At 42.5% G+C, this 21,728-nt stretch overlaps 1 protein-coding gene across 1 annotated transcript in view; it reads right to left on the reverse strand.

The window, feature by feature from the left end:
* Positions 1-205: 205 nt before the first annotated feature.
* The window catches only part of ZFP90 (ZFP90 zinc finger protein), a 71,714-nt gene continuing 50,191 nt past the window's right edge, over positions 206-21,728 (reverse strand). Inside the window, exon 6 of the mRNA XM_078063126.1 lies at positions 206-346. The gene's annotated coding sequence lies outside the window, so the exon portion shown is untranslated. The remainder of the gene's footprint in view (positions 347-21,728) is intronic.

Consider the following 21,728-nt stretch of genomic DNA (forward strand, 5'->3'; position numbering starts at 1 on the left):
GGGGCAAAGTTCAGGCTCTTACCCACTGCACCGTCCAGCCTGCCCTTGAGTTGCTTCCCAAGTTTTGATCTTTCAGGCAAGTGACCCAAGTATTGTATCAATTAGCTATTGTTGGGTAACAAACCATCCCTAAAACGTAGTGGCTTAAAACAGTAACAGTTTGTTATTTCTCATGATTCTGTGGGTTGACAAGATGGGTCTTCTGATCTTACCTGGACTTAGTAGCTGTGGTCAGCTGGCAGCTTGGCTACTCAGCCTATGATGGCCTCAATCACAAGTCCGGAGCCTCAGCTGGGATTTCTGGCCTTCTCTTTCCAGCTGGACTTCTTCAGAAGATGGTGGAAATCTTCCAAGAGAGTGAGAGCAGAAGCTGTAAAGTCTTGGCAACAGCCATTTCTGCTGCATTCTTTCTGTTAAAGAAAGTCACAAGACCAGCTCCCATTCAAAGGGTGGGAAAACAGACCCCATCTCTGATGGGAGGGAATGCAAAGAATTTGTGGCCACCTTTAATCTACTAAAGTAACCATCCTTATATATACTCCTGGTGTATAGGCAGTGTGTGTGTCTCTAAAGTGTGTACCAAGAAGGAGAATTGCCAGAACTGGATTTTCCAACTTGGGTTTTTTCGTTACTCAAAATTTTTTTTTTTTTTAAGATTTTATTTATTTATTTGACAGAGAGATAGAGAGCACAAGTAGGCAGAGCGGCAGGCAGAGGGAGAGGGAGAAGCAGACTCCCCACTGAGCAGGGAGCCCGATGTGGGGCTCGATCCCAGGACTCTGGGATCATCACCTGAGCCGAAGGCAGACGCTTAACCAACTGAGCCACCCAGGCGCCCCTCAAAGATTTTTTTATTGCAATATAATTCACATACCATAAAATTCACCATTTTATAAAAGGGGTGAGTTCAAGGGTTTTTAGGTTGTGCAACCTATCACTATTATCTAATTCCAGAACATTTTTATTAACCCAAAAAGAACCCCCTAACTGATTAGTAGTCAATCTCCACTTCCCCCCTCCTTAGCACCTGGCAAACACCTATAGATTTAACTATTTTGAACATTTCCTATAAATGAAATCATACAATATGTGTTTTTTTGTATCTGGTTTCTTAAACTTGGCATAATGCTTTCAAGGTTCATCCACATTGTGGCATGTATCAGTACTTGATTCCTTTTTATGGCTGAATAATATTCCACTGTATTGATTAACCATAATTTGTTTATCCATTCATCAGCTGATGAACATTTATGTTGTTTCTGCTTTTTGGCTACTACAAATAATACTGTTATGAATGTTCATGTACAAGTTTTTGTACAAACACATGTTTTCTGTTCTCTGGGATATATACCTTAGAGAATTGCTGGGTCATATGGTAATTTTGGTTTAACTTTTTGAGGAAGTGCCAAACTAGTTTCCATAGTGGCTGAACCATTTTACATTTCTACCAACAATTCACAAGATTTCCAATTTCTCCAAATCTTTGCCAATGCTTGCTATTTTCCATTTAAAAAAAAAATTACAGCCATTCTAGTGGGTGTAAAGTGTTATTTCATTGTGATTTTGATTTGCATTTCTCTAATGACTGATGATGTTGAGCATTTTTTCATGCGCTTATTGGCCATTTGCATGTCTTCCTTGGAGAAATGTCTACAGAAATCCTTTGTCCACTTTAAAATGGGTTGTCTTTTTATTGTAGAGTTGTAAGAGTTCTTTATATATTCTGGATAGTAGACCCTAGTCAAATATATGCTATGCAAATATTTTTTTTCCCATTCTGTGGGTTGTCTTTTCACTTTCTTAATAGTGTCCTTTAAAACACACAAGTTTTTATTTTGATGAAGTCCAATTTATCTGTTTTTTCTTTGCTCATGTTTTTAGTGTCATATCCAAGAAATCATTACCTAATACCAGGTTATGAAAATTTACACCTATGTTTTCTTCTAAAAGTTTTACAGTTTTAGCTCTTACATGTAGGTCTTTGATCCAATTTCAGTTCGTTCTTAAATATGGTGTGAGGTAAGGGTCCAGCCTCATTTCATTGGATATCCAATACCATTGCTGAAAAGACTGTTCTTTCTCTATCGGGTAGTCTTCGGATCATTGTTGAAAATCAGTTGGGTACCATTACAATATCAAATAGTAAGAATAACAGCCATATCCTTGCCTTGTTCCTAGTTTGGGAATAATTCTATTATTTCACCATTATGTATGCTATGTGATATATGTATTATCAGGAACAGGAATTTCTCTTTAATTTGGGTTTACTAATGTTTAATCATAAATGACTATTGAATTTTATCACCCACTTTTTCCTGCAGTTATTGAGATGATCACATTTTTCTCCTTTAGCCATACCATGTGGTGTATTACATTAACAGATTTTCCGTTGTTGAAATGCCTCTGTATTCCTGGGACAACTAATTGCAATTATTTTCTATTCTGAGTTCCTTTTCTAGCTCCCTGTCTCAGATCATGCTTTGGAGGGTCAATGTCGCTTCCTGTCCTGGGTCCTCATCAAAAAAGCCAGTTTCTTAGTTGAAATGTTCTCTTAGAAGGGTCCGGAAGCTTGGATTCACTCATTAGCGATGTGGTGGGGGTGGCCAAGTGGCTCCAGGGCAGAGCCCAGTGCTATAGACTGTATTTGCTACAGAGGACCCAGATGAATGTCACGGGCAGAGCAAGAAGCAGCCTTCCCAAGTCACCTACTTCGGTCTTTAAGCAGCAGAATTCAAATTCTCTGTCCTTATCTGTAAAGTTTATTCTGTCTCATCAACATTTTTCTGGTGAAAAAGTATAACTTTTCTCATTTCATGTTCTGAGCATTCCCTACAACCAGGCACTGTGCTCCGTGATTTATATACATTATTAATAATGATGCTAGCTACCATTTACTGATCCTTTAGCCAGGTGTAGGCACTGTGCTAATCGTTCTACAGTAGTATTTCATTTAATCCCCTTACCCGCCCTATGGGGAGGTATTATCATCTCTAGTTTGCAGAAGAGGAAACTACGGCTGAGAGAGGCTAACTTGCCGGTGGTCGTTAAGACAGAGCCAAGGTTCAAAATCAGGTTCGTCTCATCGCAGAGCCTATGCCCTCAGCCACCGCTATATGTGCTGTGCATAATTAGCGTTGTCAGCCCAAGCTCCCATGATCAGTATTAAGTAGCGACAGCTCCGTGTGACCAGAGTGTGACTGAGCACTGCCAAGGGCGATTGGCTGGAGTCACTTGTGGTCTGATTGGTCTCGGTGTCAGGCCCTGATACATGCTCACGTGAGGATTTCTGCAGTAACAGCTCCCTTAGGGAAACTGGTGCGTGCTTTTCTTTTTAAGCTTTTAAGAAATAATAGCTTTATTTGTGATGTAATTAATCTACCATACAATTGCCCAATTTAAGGTGCACAATTCAGTATTTTCTGTATATCCACAGACTTGAACAACCACCACCATAATTGATTTTAGAATATTTTCATCACCCCCAGAAATACATCCAGAAGCTCTGTACCCATTAATAGTCCTTATTTCCTCCCAAACTCCTCACCACCAGGCAACCAATCTGCTTTCTGTCTATATGGATTCACCTTTTTTGGATATTTCATCTAAATGGAATCATACAATATGCGCTCTTTACTGACTGGCTGCTTTCACTTTATTTTATTTTATTTTATTTATTCTTTTTTAAAAAGATTTTATTTATTTTTGACAGAGAGAGAGTATATATCTATAGCATTATCAAGCTCACATTAAATATTCACCAAGGTGGGCCACATTCTGGACCATAAAACACACCTTAAAAAATTTAAAAACATAGAAATCATACTGTTTTCAGACCACATGGAATTAAAGTGAGATATCAATAACAGAGAGATGGCTGGAAAATTCCCCAAAACTTGGAGATTAAACAACATACTTCTAGGTAACACATGAGTCAAAGAAGAAAGCTAAAGGTAAATTTAAAAAATATTTTGAACTAGGGGCGCCTGGGTGGCTCAGGTGGTTAAGCTTCTGCCTTCGGCTCAGGTCATGATCCCAGGGTCCTGGGATTGAGCCCCGCATCAGGCTCCCTGCTTGGCGGGGAGCCTGCTTCTCCCTCTCCCTCTGCTGTTCCCCCTACTTGTGCTCTCTCGCTCTCTCTGTCAAATAAATAAATAAAATAAATAAATAAAAATAAAAATATTTTGAACTAAATAAAACTGAAAACACAACTTACCAAAATTTGTGGGATGCAGCAAAAGTAGTGCTTAAAGGGAAATTTATAGTATTGAATCATATATTAGAAAAGAAGAAAGAGGGGCACACCTGGGTGGCTCAGTCATTAAGCGTCTGCCTTTGGCTCGGGTCATGATCCCAGGGTCCTGGGATCGAGCCCCGCATCGGGCTCCCTGTTCGGTGGGAAGCCTGCTTCTCCCTCTCCCACTCCCCCTGCTTGTGTTCCCTCTCTTGCTGTGTGTCTCTCACTGTCAAATAAATAAAAATCTTAAACAAAAAAAAAAAAAAAAAAGGAAAAGAAGAAAGATTTAAAACCAATCATCTAAGCTTCCATCTTAAGAAACTAGAAAAATAGGGACGCCTGGGTGGCTCAGATGGTTAAGCATCTGCCTTCGGCTCAGGTCATGATCCCACAGTCCTGGGATGGAGCCCCACATCGGGCTCTGTGCTCAGTAGGGAGCCTGCTTCTCCCTCGCCCTCTGCCTGCCTGCCTGCCTACTTGTGATCTCTCTCTGTCAAATAAATAAATAAAAAATCTTAAAAAAAAAAAAAAGAAAAAGAAACTAGAAAAATAAAAGAGAATTTTAAATCCAAAATAAGGAGAAGAAAAGAAATAATAAAAATTAGAGCAGAAATCAATGAAATTGCAAATAGGAAATCAAAGAGAAAATCAATAAAACCAAAATCTGGTTTTTTGAAAAGATGAATAAAATCAGTAAGCCTATAGCCAGGCTAACTAAGAAAAAGAGAGAGGGTACAAATTACTAATATCAGAAGTGAATGAGGGGACGTCACTACAGATCCCATGGACATTAAAAGGATAATCAAGAAGCACTGTGAACGAGCCAATACCCACAAATATGATAACCCAGATGAAATTAACCAATTCCCAAAAGACACAACCTCCTAAAACCCATACAAGGAGAAATAGACAATCTGAATAGGCCTGTATCAACTTTAAAAATTGAATCAATAATTAATAACCTTCCAAAGCATAAAGCATCTGACCCAGGCGGGTTCACTGGTGAATTCTATCCAACATTTAAGGAAGAAATTACACCAATTCACCACAATCTTTTCCAGAGGAAGACAGAAGCAGAGAGAATACTTCCTACCTCATTCTATGAAGCCAATATTCATACCAAAACCAGACAAAGATATACAAGAAAAGAAAGCTAAAGACAAGTATCTCTCATGGACATAGATGCAAAAATCCTCAACAAAACTGTTGGAAGTCAAATATATTAGAATTATACATCATGAGCAACTGGGATTTATCCCAGGCATGCAAAGCTGGTTCAACATTCAAGAATTGGGATGCCTGGGTGGCTTAGTCAGTTAAGAGTCTGCCTAAGTGGTGCAGCCACTCTGGAAAACAGTATGGAAGTTCCTCAAAAAGTTGAAAATAGAGCTACCATACGATCCAGCAATTGCACTACTGGGTATTTACCCCAAAGATACAAATGTAGGGATCCGAAGGGGTACGTGCACCCTGATGTTTATAGCAGCAATGTCCACAATAGCCAAACTGTGGGAAGAGCCAAGATGTCCATCGACAGATGAATGGATAAGGGAGATGTGGTATATATATATATATATATATATATATATATATATATATATACACACACACACACACACACACACACACACACACAATGGAATATTATGCAGCCATCAAAAGGAATGAGATCTTGCCTTTTTCAACGACGTGGATGGAACTGGAGGGTATTATGCTGAGTGAAATAAGTCAAACAGAGAAAGACATGTATCATATGACCTCACTGATATGAGGAATTCTAATCTCAGGAAACAAACTGAGGGTTGCTGGAGTGGTGGGGGGTGGGAGGGATGGGGTGGCTGGGTGATAGACATTGGGGGGGTATGTGCTATGGTGAGTGCTGTGAATTGTGCAAGACTGTTGAATCTCAGATCTGTACCTCTGAAACAAATAATGCAATATATGTTAGGAAAAAAAAAAAGAAGAAGATAGCAGGAGGGGAAGAATGAAGGGGGGAAATAGGAGGGGGAGACGAACCATGAGAGACGATGGACTCTGAAAAACAAACTGAGGGTTCTAGAGGGGAGGGGGGTGGGAGGATGGGTTAGCCTGGTGATGGGTATTAAAGAGGGCACGTTCTGCATGGAGCACTGGGTGTTATGCACAATGAATCATGGAACACTACATCAAAAACTAATGATGTAATGTATGGTGATTAACATAACAATAAAAAATTACAAAAAAAAAAAAGAGTCTGCCTAAGGCTCAGGTCATGATCCCAGGGTCCTGGGATTGAGTCCCTCATTGGGCTCCATGCCCAATGGGGAGTCTACTTCTCCGTCTCCCTCTGCCACTTCCCCTGCTTGTGCTCTCTCTCTTGCGCACGCTCTCTCTCTAAACTAAATAAATAAAATCTTTAAAAAAAATTCAACACCCATTAATGATAAAAATTCTCAGCAAACTAGGAATAGGGGGGAACTTCCTCAACTGGATAAATAATATCTAAAAACACCTGCAGCTAACATCATAGTTAGTGGTAAGAAACTTAAAGCTTCACCACTAAGATCAGGAACAAGGCAAGATGTCCCCTCCTACTACTGCTTTTCTTTCTTTTTTTTTTTTTTTTAAAGATTTTATTTATTTATTTGAGAGAGAGAGAATGAGAGAGAGAGCACATGAGAGGGGGGAGGGTCAGAGGGAGAAGCGGACTCCCTGCCGAGCAGGGAGCCCAATGCGGGACTCGATCATGACCTGTCCCAGGGACTCCGGGATCATGACCTGAGCCGAAGGCAGTCACTTAACCAACTGAGCCACCCAGGCGCCCCTACTACTGCTTTTCAACACCATACTGGAAGTCCTAACTAATGCAATAAGATGAGAAAAGGAAATAAAAAGGAACAGATTGGGAAGAGAGAAATAAAACTGTGTTTGTTCACAGAGGACATGATTATTTATGCAGAAAATCAGAAAGAATCAACAAAAAACCTCCGGGAACTACATGATTAATAGCAAAGCTGCAGGGGTCCCTGGGTGGCTTAGTCGTTAAGCATCTGCCTTCGGCTCAGGTCATGATCCTAGGGTCCTGGGATCGAGCCCCGCATTGGGCTCCCTGCTCAGCGGGAAGCCTCCTTCTCCCTCTCCCACTCCCTCTGCCTGTGTTCCCTCTCTCGTTGTCTCTCTCTGTAAAAAATAAAATAAAATCTTAAAAAAAATAGCAAAGCTGCTGGATATAAGGTTAATATATATATATATATATATATGTCAGTTTGCTTTCCTATGTTATCAGCAATGAACATGTGGAATTTGAAATTAAAAACATAATACTATTTAAGTTAGCACTCCCCAAAATAAAATACTTAGATATAAATCTAACAAAATATGTACAAGATCTGTCTGAGGAAGACTACAAAATTCTGATAAAAGAAATCAAAGAACTAAATAAATGAAGAGATATTCCATGTTCTTGGATAGGAAAACTCAATATTGTCAAAGGTGTCAGCTTTTCCCAACTTGATCTATAGATTCAATGCAATCCCAATCAAAATCCCAGCAAGTTATACTTGTGGATACTGACAAACTGATTCTAAAGTTTATATGGAGAAGCAAAATGAGACAGGGAGACTGAAGGGACCCCATGAAAGACTGCTTTTTTGCGGCCTCATTCTTGCTAGGACCTACAGCCCTGCTCGATACATGCCTTATGTATAGATAATGTATGTCCTCCTTGCAAAGGTCAAGGAGTTAATGATTTCTTTGGAGTCTTCCAGCACAAGAGATAACATCTACAGAGTGACTGGGCGAGTTCATCATGTACCTCTTCCAGGACCACAGACTCACCAGACCCCTGGCTCCAGTGCAATAAGTGGCTTATGGAGGACACCCTTGTTTTAACCAGTTCCTGGATGCCCGAGAAGACACATCACTGGACCACAATCCTCAATAAAAACCCCAGATCCAGAGTAAAGATGAGACTCACTCTTTCCTTTCTGAGTCTCCTGGACACTCTGTCCATCTCTACATTCTCTGTATCTCTTTAATAAACTCTGCTCTCACTTCCTCTCAGTTTGCATTTGGTTTCCATCCTGGGTGAAGCCAAGAATCCTCTTGGCTGGTCCTGCAGGACCCCCAGTGGGTTTCGGACCCAGCCGGCCTGCATCGAAAAGACCCAGAATAGTCAACACAATATTGAAGGAGAAGAACAGAGTTGGAGGACTGATACTGACTTCAAGACTTAATATTAATCTATAAGTAATCAAGACAGTGTGATATTAACCAAAGCATGGACAAACAGATCAAGAGAACAGAACAGAGAGCCCAGAAACAGACCCACATAAAAGTAGTCGATTGATCTTTGACAAAGGAGCAAAGGGAGTACAACGGAGAAGAGAACAGTCTTTTCAACAAATGGTGCTGGGACAACTGGACATCCACATGTGAAAAAAAAATGGATATAAACATGGGCCTTACAACCCTTCACAAAAATTAACTGAAAATGTATCACAGACCTAAGGGTAAAATGTAACACTGTAAAACCCTCATAGAAGATAAAATAGGAGGAAATCTGGATGACCTTGGGTTTGGCAATGACTTTATAGATACACCACCAAAGCCATGATCCATGAAAGAAAGAATTGATAACCTAGATTTCATTAAAATTAAAGAGTTCTCCTCTGTGAAAGACTCCTTGAAGAAAATGAAAACACAAGTCACAGACTGTATTCGTAAAAGACATATCTGATAAGGAACTGTTACCCAAAATATACAAAAAGCTCATAAAATTCAACAAGAAAAGACCTGAGAAGAAGATAGACAGCTGGGAAATAAGCATATAAAAAGATGCTTCACATGCTGTCATCAGGGAAAAGCAAATTTTTTTTTCTTAAAGATTTTATTTATTTATTTGAGAGTGAGAGAGAGAGAGAGAAAAAAAAAAACACAGGTGGGGGGAGGGGCAGAGGGAGAGAGAAAAGCAGACTCCCCGCTGAGCCGGGGTCCTGGGATCATGACCTGACCGAAAGGCAGATGCTTAACAGACTGAGCCACCCAGGTGCCCTGTAAATGCAAATTAAAACGAGAGAGCACTACACACCTATCAGAATGGCTGGTAGGCAGAATGCTGATAACACCAAATGCTGACAAGGATGTGGAGCCACAGAAGGAAGTCTCATTCATGCGGATGGAACCCACACTTGGAAGAGAGTTTGGGAAACGTAGGGTTTAGCTTTCCTACATCTCCAACTAGAAGAGGGTGGAATGAGTCATTTGGAGAGAGCCAATCCACTGCACCCTGCATAGAGGTGACACCTACACTCCCAGAAACACAGAACTTACCAACTCCTTGAGCTTTACCAATCTAACACATGAAAAAGAGTAGCTTATTGTTTTAATTGGCATTTCTCTTATTATAGGAGAGGCTGAGGGACGCCTGGGTGGCTCAGATGGTTAAGCATCTGCCTTCGGCTCAGGTCATGATCCCAGGGTCCTGGGTTCGAGCCCCACATCGGGCTCTGTGCTCAGCAGGGAGCCTGCTTCTCCCTCTCCCTCTGCCTGCCTGTCTGCCTACTTGTGATCTCTCTGTCAAATAAATAAATAAAATCTTTAAAATATATATATATATATAGGAGAGGCTGAGCATCCTCTCTGACAGACCATCACAATGCGCATCCCTGTGAATAGAATTCAATGTGAATGCTGCCCCCTGGAGTTGTGTAATATGGTTACATAGCATTTGAATTTCCTTTTGTGAATTCATGTACTTTGCCCACATGCCGGCTTCCTTTTTTCATGATATATTTAACTGGAAACACATGGGGCCTGAGCATGTGGCATCTCAGTACCACAGTTTTCCAAACCTAAACTTAGTACCTAGTGTGATGGTTAATTTTCTGTCAGCTTGACGCGGAGAAGGGTTGCCCACAGAGCTGGTAAAATATTACTTCTAGACATGTCTCTGAGTGTGTTTCTGGAAGGGATTAGCATTTGAATCAGTAGCCTGAGTAAAGAAGACTGTCCTCACCAGTGCTGGTGGGCATCATCCAATTCACTAGGGCCTAAATAGAACAAAATGCCGAGAAAGGGTGAATTTGCTTTCTGCTTGAGCTGGAGACCTCCATTGTCTCCTGCCTTCAGATATCTGCTCTCCTGGTTCTCAGGCCTCTGGACTCAAACTGGGACTTACACCATTGCTCCTCCCCACTTCTCAGACCTTTGGGTTCAAACTGGAACCACATCACCAGCTTTCCTGAGCACCAGCATACAGACTGCAGACCGTGGGGCTTCTCAGCCTCCACAAATGCATGAGCCAATCCCTCGTAATAAATCTCGTTCCAGGGGCACTTGGGTGGCTCAGTCAGTTAAGCATGTGACTCTTGAGCAAGGCTCAGGTCTTTTTTTTTTTTTTTCCGGCTCAGGTCTTGATCTCAGGGTCGTGAGTTCAAGCCTTGCATTGGGCTCCATGCCCAGTGTGGAGCCAACTTAAAAAAAAAAAAAGAAACCTCATTCTATCAGTTATGTTTCTCTAGAGAACTCTAACTAATACACCCGGTGACCCGACAACCTTTTTTTTCCCTTTGGGTCATCTCCCCCACAAAGGGACGGTCCCAGGGAAGGGTAGGGAAGAATAGCCTCAACTCAGAAATGTCACAAGCAAATCAAGTTCTGGAGCTCTAGAACTTTGAAGTTAAGTTGTAGGCAAAGTGCTTCCCCAGCACCAGTTTACACAAAATTCTAGTTTGCCTCCTGCCTGCTGCAGATTTAATTATGAATCATGCTGGATGGACAGATGAGGACACAGTGTGCCCAGTGAGCTGGGTGGCCATTCCTGCCTGCTGGGCCTGTGTTCTTGTGGTTTATAATGTCTTTTCGGGTGAATAATAACCTTGCGTTCACGCCAGGCCTTTAAGTCTTTGCTGATGACCTACACAGGCTGGAAGCCTGAGATCTCAAATTCAACAGCAGGCCTTTTAAGCCTGGTCAATCAATCAGGCCACATAGAGCCACAGAAAGTACAAGCTGCTGATGCAGAAGGACCCAAGTACTCAGAGGAACACACCACTTACCTGGAAGTGCGGGGTTGAATTTTTCTTTCTCTTGAAAATGCCCCGTTCCTAGGGGGCCCTCAGGTGCTCAGTGGTAGGGCCAGCTAGTAAGTATACTTAGGGCTTACCTCTAAGTTCTGATCTGATGCACCAAATTCCATCTTTTTTTTTTTTTTTTTTTTTACCAAATTCCATCATTAGATATTCATTCCTTTGGCTTAAACCTTCCCCCAGTAACCCAGTACTCCCTCCCTGACTTACTGATTATTTTCCACTTGGTCAGGCTCAAAGTGTCCCAGTCATTTTTAATCCCTTCCTGTCTTCTTCCCTTCTACCCCTCCCTCATCCAATTAATCATGAAGGCTCCTTGATTATTCCTTCAGAGTCTCTCTGGGGAAGGCCTAGTGGAGCGCTAAGAATACTGGTTGTGTGACCTTGAGCAAGTGATTCAAACTCTCTCTGAACCTTAGTTTCTTCACCTGTAAAGTGAAGCTGATGACAGCCTCCCTCACAGGGTCTTTTGTAAAGATAAAAATAATACATGGTTATTTAAAAAAACACACACACCCACACACAACACCATTTCCCCAGAACCCTCTTTGACTAACTATTGTCAAGCTTAGAGATTTATAAGATTCTTTGTATATGTATTTTAAAACACACATACAGATAATACATGGTTTTATAAAAATGAGATCATATTCCATATTTTGAAAAAAGCAATGTGGCCCAAGCTGGTCCTTCCTTTCTGTTTCCTCCTCCACAAGCCTAATTCAAGTCCTTATTCAGTTCTGTGACAGCTTAACTTCTTTTTTTTTTTTTTAAGATTTTTATTTATTTATTTGACAGAAAGAGATACAGCGAGAGAGGGAACACAAGCAGGGGGGAGTGGGAGAGGGAGAAGCAGGCTTCCCACTGAGCAGGGAGCCCGATGCCGGGCTTGATCCCAGGACCCTGCGATCATGACCTGAGCCGAAGGCAGACGCTTAACGACTGAGCCACCCAGGCACCCCAGCTTCTTAACTTCCTAACCAGCTTCCCTGCCTTCCACCCCACTTGCAGTTTTCCTCTGTCCAAAACATCCTCCTCCTCACTGCTGCTGCTCAGGTTAATTTTAATAAAACACTCTTCAGATTATGACCTCTTCATGCTCAAAAACCTTCTATGGCTCCCATTGTCTTTGAGTATTGAGTCCCAACTCCTGGCAGTGAAGGCTCTCCTAAACTGGTCCAAACCTAGCCAGTTCAGCAGGCATTTCCCTAGTGCCCACTGTGCACCAGCCTCAGACTTGGCTCAGGGATGGGGATCCAGCAATGAATAAGATGTAGTCTCCTCCCCCATCTAGTGGGAAGTCAGACAGAAGAACAGACATTTTCTATAATACATGGTAAACAGTAGGATAAAGGTAATCTCAGGGAGCTACAGGATCTTCAGGAAGCGTCCCTTTCTGGTCATGTCCTCAGCCCCTCTCATCCAGATCCTCCCTATTCTGTATCCCACACATATCCTGGCAACTCTATCTTTACCTGCAGGTGGGTAGGGCCTGTGACTCGGATAATAACACCTGCTGCACATTATTCCATTCATTTGTTGGGCCACTGCCAAGACTGCATCTCTTCAAGGGCATCAACAGTACAATGGATAAATCAATTGACAGAATCACTCGGTGGAACACTGCAGGGCAATGAGATGAATGGGCTTCAAGGACGTGCAGTAGCATGGATGAATCTCACAGGCCTAATGTTGAGTGACAGAATCCAGACGCAGAAGGGTACATAGCATTATGATCCCATTTACACAAATTTAAGTATAGACAAAACTAATCTATGGTGTTAGAAGTCAGGATACAGAAGTTTCACGAAACAATGCTTACTCTCATTATGTGTGATGTCTTCTATTATTTCTTTTTGGTTCTATCTCTTTCCTTCTTTTTTAAGTGCTGGTCATCACCCGTGAATTGACCTGATGGAAGATCAAAACCTACAGTTTGAAACACACACTACTCTAGTATCTCCATTGGAAAAAGCAAACCAAGTAGTCCTCCTTCAACCCCACTTTTTCCTTGAGCTCCTGCCTCATAGCATGCTTCCCCTTCACAAACGAGCTTCTGCCGACAGGGCAGTCCCTCTCTCCTCCTTCTTCCTTCACTCTGCACTGGCTCACTTTGACTTATCTGTTGCATCGAATCCGCTCTAGCAACCAACAATCTCCATGTTGCCAATCCAGAGGTCACTCCTCTGCTAGCCCTGACTTTGCTTCTCAGTGGCTTTAACCTCTCTTGGCATCTGTGATGGTGAATTTTATGAGTTAACTTGGCTAGACCAATGGTGCCCAGATATTTGGCCAAACATTATTCTGGATGTTTCTGTGACGGTGTTTTTGGGTGAACTTTACATGTAAATCAGTGGACTTTGAGTAAAGCAAGTTGGTCTCCATAATTTAGGTGGCCCTCATCCCATCAGTTAAAGGCCTGAATAAAACAAATGGCTGACCTCCCCTGAGCAAGAGGAAATTCTGCCACCAGACTGCCTTTGGATTTCACGCACAACACTGTCTCCTGCTTTGCCAGCAGACTACCTTTGGGCTTGGACTGCGTCTCCAGCCAACTGGTTCCCCCAGCAGATTTTGGATTCACCAAACCTTTGCTATTGTGTGAGCCAATTCCTTAAGAGAAATCTCTTTCTATGTATATTCACATCCAATTGGTTCAATTTCTCTGAAGAACCTTGACTAATACAGTATCTAAATTTGCACCCCCTCGTCTGCTCCTTATTAACTGCCCAGCAAGGAGATTCTTATTTGTTTAATAAATATAAATAAGGTTTAATAAATACACAATATTTTAAAAATACACAATATTTAGGGGCACCTGGGTGGCTCAGTCGTTAAGCGTCTGCCTTCGGCTCGGGTCATGATCCCAGGGTCCTGGGATCGAGCCCCACATCAGGATCCCTGCTCGGTGGGAAGCCTGCTTCTCCCTCTCCCACTCCCCCTGCTTGTGTTCCCTCTCTTGCTGTCTCTCTCTCTGTCAAATAAATAAATAAAATCTAAAAAAAAAGAAAACACAATATTTATAAATTGAATTATTATTCTCTCTTTAAAGAACCCATTTCCCTAAAGTACTACCCTCTGACTGACTGCTCAGTGAGGAAGTACCTCCATTATGAGGTTTCTTTCTTTCTTTTTAAGTAGGCTCCCCACCCAGCGTGGAGCCCAACTCGAGGCTTGAACTCATGACCATGAGATCAAGACCTGAGCTGAGATCAAGAGTTGGATGCTTAACCTACTGAGTACCTTCCATTGTCAGGTTTCTGAATGTCCAACTTCTGTCCCCAGTAGGTTCACAAGGTAGTTCTCCTTTCTCCTTTCTCCTTTCTACATCTTGTTAACTGACTGAACACCTGCCATTTACTAGCTGTGAGATCCTGAGCAAATTATTTACCTCTCTGCCTCAATCTCCCCATTTATAGAATGAGGACAATAAGGGCACCTGGTTGGCTCAGTTGGTAGAGCATGCAACTCTTAATCTCAGAGTCATGAGTTCAAGCCCCATGTTGAGCATGGAGCCTACTTAAAATAGAATAAAAAAATACATTATACGGCGCCTGGGTGGCTCAGTCGTTAAGCGTCTGCCTTCGGCTCAGGTCATGATCGCAGGGTCCTGGGATCGAGTCCCACATCGGGCTCCCTGCTCGGCGGGAAGCCTGCTTCTCCCTCTCCCACACCGCCGCTTGTGTTCCTGCTCTCGCTATCTCTCTCTCTGTCAAATAAATAAATAAAATCTTAAAAAAAATACATTATATAGAATGGGGACAATAGAAGAACCTATCCCATTAAGGTTGTTGTGAGGATTGAATTAAAATGCGCAGCACACAGTAAGCATTAAGTAGATGTTTGCTAAGTGTGTTCTTTCCTCTGGAACACTGGGGTCATCCCAGCTGCCTCCCACCCTGGCCCCTCTCTAAAGGGCTGTACTGGGTAGCTATTACCGTACAGTAAACCATCCCCAAACTCAGTGGCTTGAAACAATTGCTCATGAATCTGTGGGCCAGCTGGGCAATCCTGCTGACCCGAGCAGGTTCACATAATCTCTACCAGGCCCATTCCTGCAACTACAGGCAGCCAGCAGGTTGCCGGGGCTGGTGGGTCTGGGATGGCCTCATCCCACGCGTCTGGCTTTTGGGTGGGCAGCAGAGGTGACTGCTGTGGGGATTAAACAAGGTTATGCAGGGAAGGGGCTGAGCACATGCAAGGTGCCCAGCGCACACAGAGCAAATATTCAACAAAGAGAGGTCATACTCTTAGCGCACAGGCCCATCCTGGGCTGTGCTGAATCCTACCTCTGCTTCCCAAGGCTGAGGAGATGGAAACCAGGCTAAACAGGACTGTGATTTCAGATGGGGAACCATGAAAGGGCAACTATAGAGTAAGAGCTTAATTATAGTTCTTTGGGGGAAAAAAGTGAGGAATGCAATCTGGTGGGGAGAGGGAAGGGGACGGGGGGAGAGGCAAGCGGAGGGGAGAGAGAGAGGGAGGTCTAAAAAGGAAAAGCTAAGCCATTGGAAAGGCATCTCCCCTCATCCTCTAAAAAAATATTCATGATATTTTCCTTTCATGTTTTGTTGCTCTGCTTACAAAATCAGTGTGTGCTCACTTTAAGGAGTTTAAAAAATACATACACTGAGGGCATTATGCTAGGTCAAATAAGTCAGAGAATGACAAATACCATATGATCTCACTTATACGTGGAATCTAAAAACAAAAACAAAACTGAACTCATAGATACAGAGAACACATAGGTGGTTGTCAGAGGTGAGGGAGGCAAAATGGGTGAAGAGGGTCAAAAGGTACACACTTCCAGCTGTAAGGTAAATAAGTCTCAGGGCTGTAATGTACAGCATGAAAACTACACTTAATACTGTATTATAGGGGCACCTGGGTGGCTCAGATGGTTAAGTGTCTGTCTTTGGCTCAGGTCATGATCTCCAGATCCTGGGATCGAGCCCTGCATCGGGCTCCCAGCTTAGCGGGGAGTCTGCTTCTCTCTCTCTCCCTCTGCCTCTCCCCCTGCCTGTGCTCTGTCTCTCTCTCTCAAATGAATAAATAAAATCCTTAAAAAAAAATACTGTACTGTATATTTGGAAGTTGCTAAGGGAGTACATCTTAAAAGTTTTCATCCCAAGAAAAAAAATTTGTAACTACATGGGGCGATGGATGTCAACTGGGCTTACTTTGGTGATCACTGCATAGCATATACAAATGCTGAATCATTCTGTTGTATACCTGAAACTAATATAATGTTATATGTCAATTATATCTCAATAAAAAAATACATAGACTACTTCACCCATAATCCCATCAATCAGACATAATGGCTGATATTTACATGAACCTCAGGTGCATGAGCCCACACTGTCACAAATGCTTTATACTCCAGTGACTCACGTGACTCTCCCATGAGTAGGCATTGGTCTCCCCACTGCACAGGGGAGGGGTGGAAACAGGGACACAGAGAATGTAAGTAACTCACGCAGGGTGTCACATCTAGTAAACAGCAGAGTGTGGATTCAATCCAAGCTACCCAGGGCCAGAGGCCTTGCATGGCACCGCTGGGTCACAGTACCACCTGGACGCGGCTGACGCTTGGTATACTACCCTCCATTTTCTTTCACTTTCAGGACATACCACTATTTTATTACTTTTTTTTGTTTTAAGATTTTATTTACTTATTTGATAGAGAGAGAAAGTGAGAGCGGGAACACAGCAGGGGGAGTGGGAGAGGGAGAAGCAGGCTCCCCGCCTGAGCAGGGAGCCTGATGTGGGGCTCGATCCCAGGACCCTGGGATCATGACCTGAGCCGAAGGCAGACGCTTAACGACTGAGCCACCCAGGCGCCCTATTTTATTACTTTTAAAAGGCTATTTGAAAAAGCTTGTCTTTCTCCTATTTTATTTTTTAGTACTATTCCCAGAAGTGTTAGTTTATGTGCCTGTCTTCCCTTCCCTGCCTTCTTTAGTAATTTATAATTTTGATGTAATTTCAAACTTATTAAAAAGTTGCAAGAATAGTACAATAAACTCCCAAAAACTCTTACCTATATTAACCAGTTGTTTACCATTTGAATTATCATTTTCTCTATCCATATAAATATTTATATGGGCGTGTGCATTTTTCTGAACAATCTGAGATTAAATTGGAGACATCATGCCCTTTAACCCCTAAATACTTCAGTGTGAATTTCCTAAGAGATTCCCATCCATAACCACAGACCAATTAGCAAACTCAGGGCATTTAATATTGCAATAGTACTATTATTAACAGTACTAATCTACAGTCCATATTTAAATCAATCAATCAGCTCTCTCTCTATATATATATATTTTTCCCAGGCCAGTATCTAAACTGGGATCTTGCTTTGCATGTAGTTGTCATATGGTTTTAACCTCCTTTAAAGGGGAATAGTATCTCAGCCTTTTTCTTTCCTGACCTGGACAATTTTTTTTTTTTTTAAGATTTTATTTATTTATTTGACAGAGAGAGACACAGCGAGAGAAGGAACACAAGCAGGGGGAGTGGGAGAGGGAGAAGCAGGCTTCCCATGAGCAGGGAGCCTGATGTGGGGCTCGATCCCAGGACCCTGGGATCATGACCTGAGCCGAAGGCAGACGCTTAACGACTGAGCCACCCAGGTGCCCCACTGACCTGGACATTTTTAATGATACAGTCCAGTTATTTTTACAAAATGTTCCTCAATTTAGTTTCTTTCCATTCTCTTTTTCTATGCAAATGTATATATACATACTTTAAAAATTAGTATCATGGGGCGCCTGGGTGGTTCAGTCGTTAAGCGTCTGCCTTCGGCTCAGGTCATGATCCCGGGGTCCTGGGATTGAGCCCCGCATCAGGCTCCCTGCTCAGCAGGGAGCCTGCTTCTCCCTCTCATACTCCCCCTGCTTCTGTTCCCTCTCTTGCTGTCTCTCTTTCTCTGTCAAATAAATAAATAAAATCTTTTAAAAAAATAAAAATAGGGGTGCCTGGGTGGCTCAGTCGTTAAGCATCTGCCTTCGGCTCAGGTTATAATCCCAGGGTCCTGGGATCGAGCCCTGCATCGGGCTCCCTGCTCAGTGGGGAGCCTGCTTCTCCCTCTCCCAGTCCCCCGCTTGTGTTCCCTCTCTCGCTGTCTCTCTCTGGCAAATAAATAAATAAAATCTTTAAAAAAATAAAAATAAAAATAAAAATTAGTATCATGTAGTGCTATGTTTTAAACTTCTCATTGAAGTATAACACAAATACAGAAAAGTGAACAGATCATAAGTGACACCGAACACATGTGTTCCAACACCCTGAATAAGGGACAAAACATGACCTGTCCCAGAAGCATCCTGTACCCTTTGCCAGTCCCTAACCACTCCCCAACCCAAGGGTAACCACTAACTTGACTTTTAAAACAGAGATTAGTTTTGCCTAATTTTGTGCTTTATATAAATGGACTTGTACAATGAGTAATACTATTTTTGAACCTGGCCTTTTCACTTAAAAAAGTTGTGAATACTTTTTCTATATCACTGAAAGTTCTGCCCCAGCATCATATTTAATGATTTCAGAGTATTTCCTTCAAAAAGCACACCATAACTTATCTGGTCAGCGCCCACTAGGTGGGCATGTAGCTTATTTTCCATTTTTCCATGTTATAAATCATACTGCATAAACATCCTCCCAAGTAAGATGCAGCACGGGACTCATAGCTACCCTGCCTGGATATGAATCCTGAATCCAACACTTGCTCTCTAACTTCAGGCAAACTGCTTCGTGGCTTGGTGCCTCAGTCTCCCCATATATAAAATGGGGGTGATGATAATCATGATAATGGCACCCATGTCATCTTTTGTTGCAAGGATCTAAGTGTGTTAATAGAAATATAGTGATTAAAACAATGCTTGGCACAAAGAAAATGCTCAGTAAGTATTAACCACTATTATGAGTCACTGGGAATATTGCCTAGAAGTGAAAAAAAGAAAAAGCATATTCAGTTGGCCCTAAAAGGCATTCCGTTTTTTTTTTCTTTCTATATGGTATTTGTTGGTAAAGTCACTGAGTAGGATTCATGTCACAAGGGCATGGAGTGAGAAAGGCCCAGACTGGAGGGCATAGAAGTCTGGACCTCAGCCTTGGCTTGTTAGAGAAGGAGCTGCTGTGTGATCTTTGAAGAGTCCTTGGATGTCTCTGGGCTCCTATTTCCTCATATGAAGAACTGGGATAACCACAGCATACTGTAGAGTGTAAGGTTAATTAGGCTGGCTTTGGGGTCATGCAGAACTGAGTTTCAACTCTCACTGCCACTCACTCTCCTAAAACCCTCGGGTAAGTTATTTAACTTACTTAAACCCACTCACAAGGCTGCTGTGAGGATATAAAGGTACCTTGGAAAGCCTTGCCGAGAGCCAATCATGTGTAGGTTCACTCTGGCGGGTGTTATTAATGTTACCAATCCTAGCCCTGGCTTAAAGTATGAAGAAATTATAAACTTTCAAGTGTTACTGAAGTCAAGAGCGTGAGCTCTTAAATAGGGACAGAGTGGCAAGTCAGAGTGAAATAGCAAACCACGAAAGTTCAAAAGTTTGCGGGGAAGGGTATAAATAAGAAGGAAAACAATGTCAAGTTGGACCAGCCCGGTTTCCCAAACCTGCCTGATTACAGGACTCACCTGGACAGTTTTTAAAAAATATAGATTCTGGGGTGCCTGGGTGGCTCAGTCTTTGAGCGTCTGCCTTCGGCTCAGGTCATGATCCCAGGGTCCTGGGATCGAGCCCCACATCGGGCTCCCTGCTCTACAGGAAGCCTGCTTCTCCCTCTCCCACTCCCCCTACTTGTGTTCCTGCTCTCGCTCTCTGTCAAATAAATAAATAAAATCTTTAAAAAATATATATGTATATAGATTCTGATCAATGGGGCTGAAGTGGGGTGCTGGAATCTGTATTTTTAACAGATGCTCCAGATAATTTCTACGATCAGGCAATTTTGGGAAACAGTAGGTTCTGAGGGGACTGGAGCGACGTGGACTTGCTCCCTGAAGCCCCTGGGAGCAGCTGGGAGGATCAGGTAACTCCACATGGAAATCATCATTTACCAAGCACCCACTAGGCGTTGTGTACCAAGCTCAACATGTTCCTACAATATTGTTACAACAGTCCTAAGAGACAGAGATTCTTCTTCTTCTTCTTTTTTTTTTAAAGTAGGCTCCACGCTCAGGATTGGAGCCCAATGTGGGGCTTGAACTCAGGACCCTGAGATCATGACCTGAGCTGAAATCAAGAGTCAGACGCTTAACTGACTGAGCCACCCAGGTGCCCCGAGACAGAGATTATTGTCCCAGTTTTACTGATAGGCAACCTGAGGATCAGAGAGTTAAATGATTTGCCTGAGGTCACAGATAGCAAGATACCCAGGCGTCTCTGATTTCCAGTCTTAAGAACCACCCTAAACGGACTGGTCAGGACACTCAGCTCATCCATTAGACTAGATCATCTTCGATGCAGGTGAGTACCCCTGTGCTCATCGCTTTACAGTTTTCAGAGCCCTTTTAAAAAACAGCTTTATTAAGGTATCATTTACATATAAAACTTGTCCATGTGAAGCATGCAATTCGCTGGTTCTTAATATATTCACTGAGTTGTGTGACCATTACCATGATCCATTTTAGAACATCTCCATCACCCCAAACAGAAACCTCACGTCCATTTACAGTTACTCTCATTCCCTCCCCAGTCCCCGGCAACCACTAATCTATTTTCTGTCTCCATGGATTTGCCTACTCTGGACATTTCATATAAATGCAGTCATACCATATGTGGCCTTTTTGTGTGTGGCTTCTTCCACCTAACATCATGTTTTTCAGGTTTGTCTCCGTTGAGGCACATATCTGTTGCCAAACTTCATTACTTTTTATGGCTGAGTAATACTCCATTGGACGGATATATCGCATTTTATTTGTCTTCAGTTGATGGACGTTTGGGCCATTTCTACTCTTCAGCTATTCTGAATAATGCTGCTATGAATGTTTATGTACAGGTTTTTCATTTCTCTCGAACACATAGTGGAGTGGAGTGGAATTGCTGGGTCATACGGTGATTCTACATTTAATCATTTGAGGAACACTCAGGTTTTCTTCCAAAGTGGTTGTGCCATTTTATCTTTCTGCCAGCAGTGTATGAGGGTTCCTCTCAGAACACTTTTGTAAGTACAAACTTGGTTAATCCCCACAACAAACCCAGAGACAGGCATCCTTACTTGTATCTTCCTGACGGACAGAGAGGGGACGTGACTTCTCAGAAGACACCACCTATGAGGGTCCTGCGGGAGGGCTCTCAACCCTGGTACTGCCCTTTTCCTCCAAGAAACCTGATTCTGGGGCCAAGTCAGTGGGTTCTAGGGCTTTAAGAGGTGATGGGCAGAGAGGACTCTGTGGTACAAAGCCGTGG

The sequence above is a fragment of the Halichoerus grypus genome, chromosome 15 (assembly GCF_964656455.1).
Source record: "Halichoerus grypus chromosome 15, mHalGry1.hap1.1, whole genome shotgun sequence".
NCBI lineage: Eukaryota > Metazoa > Chordata > Mammalia > Carnivora > Phocidae > Halichoerus > Halichoerus grypus.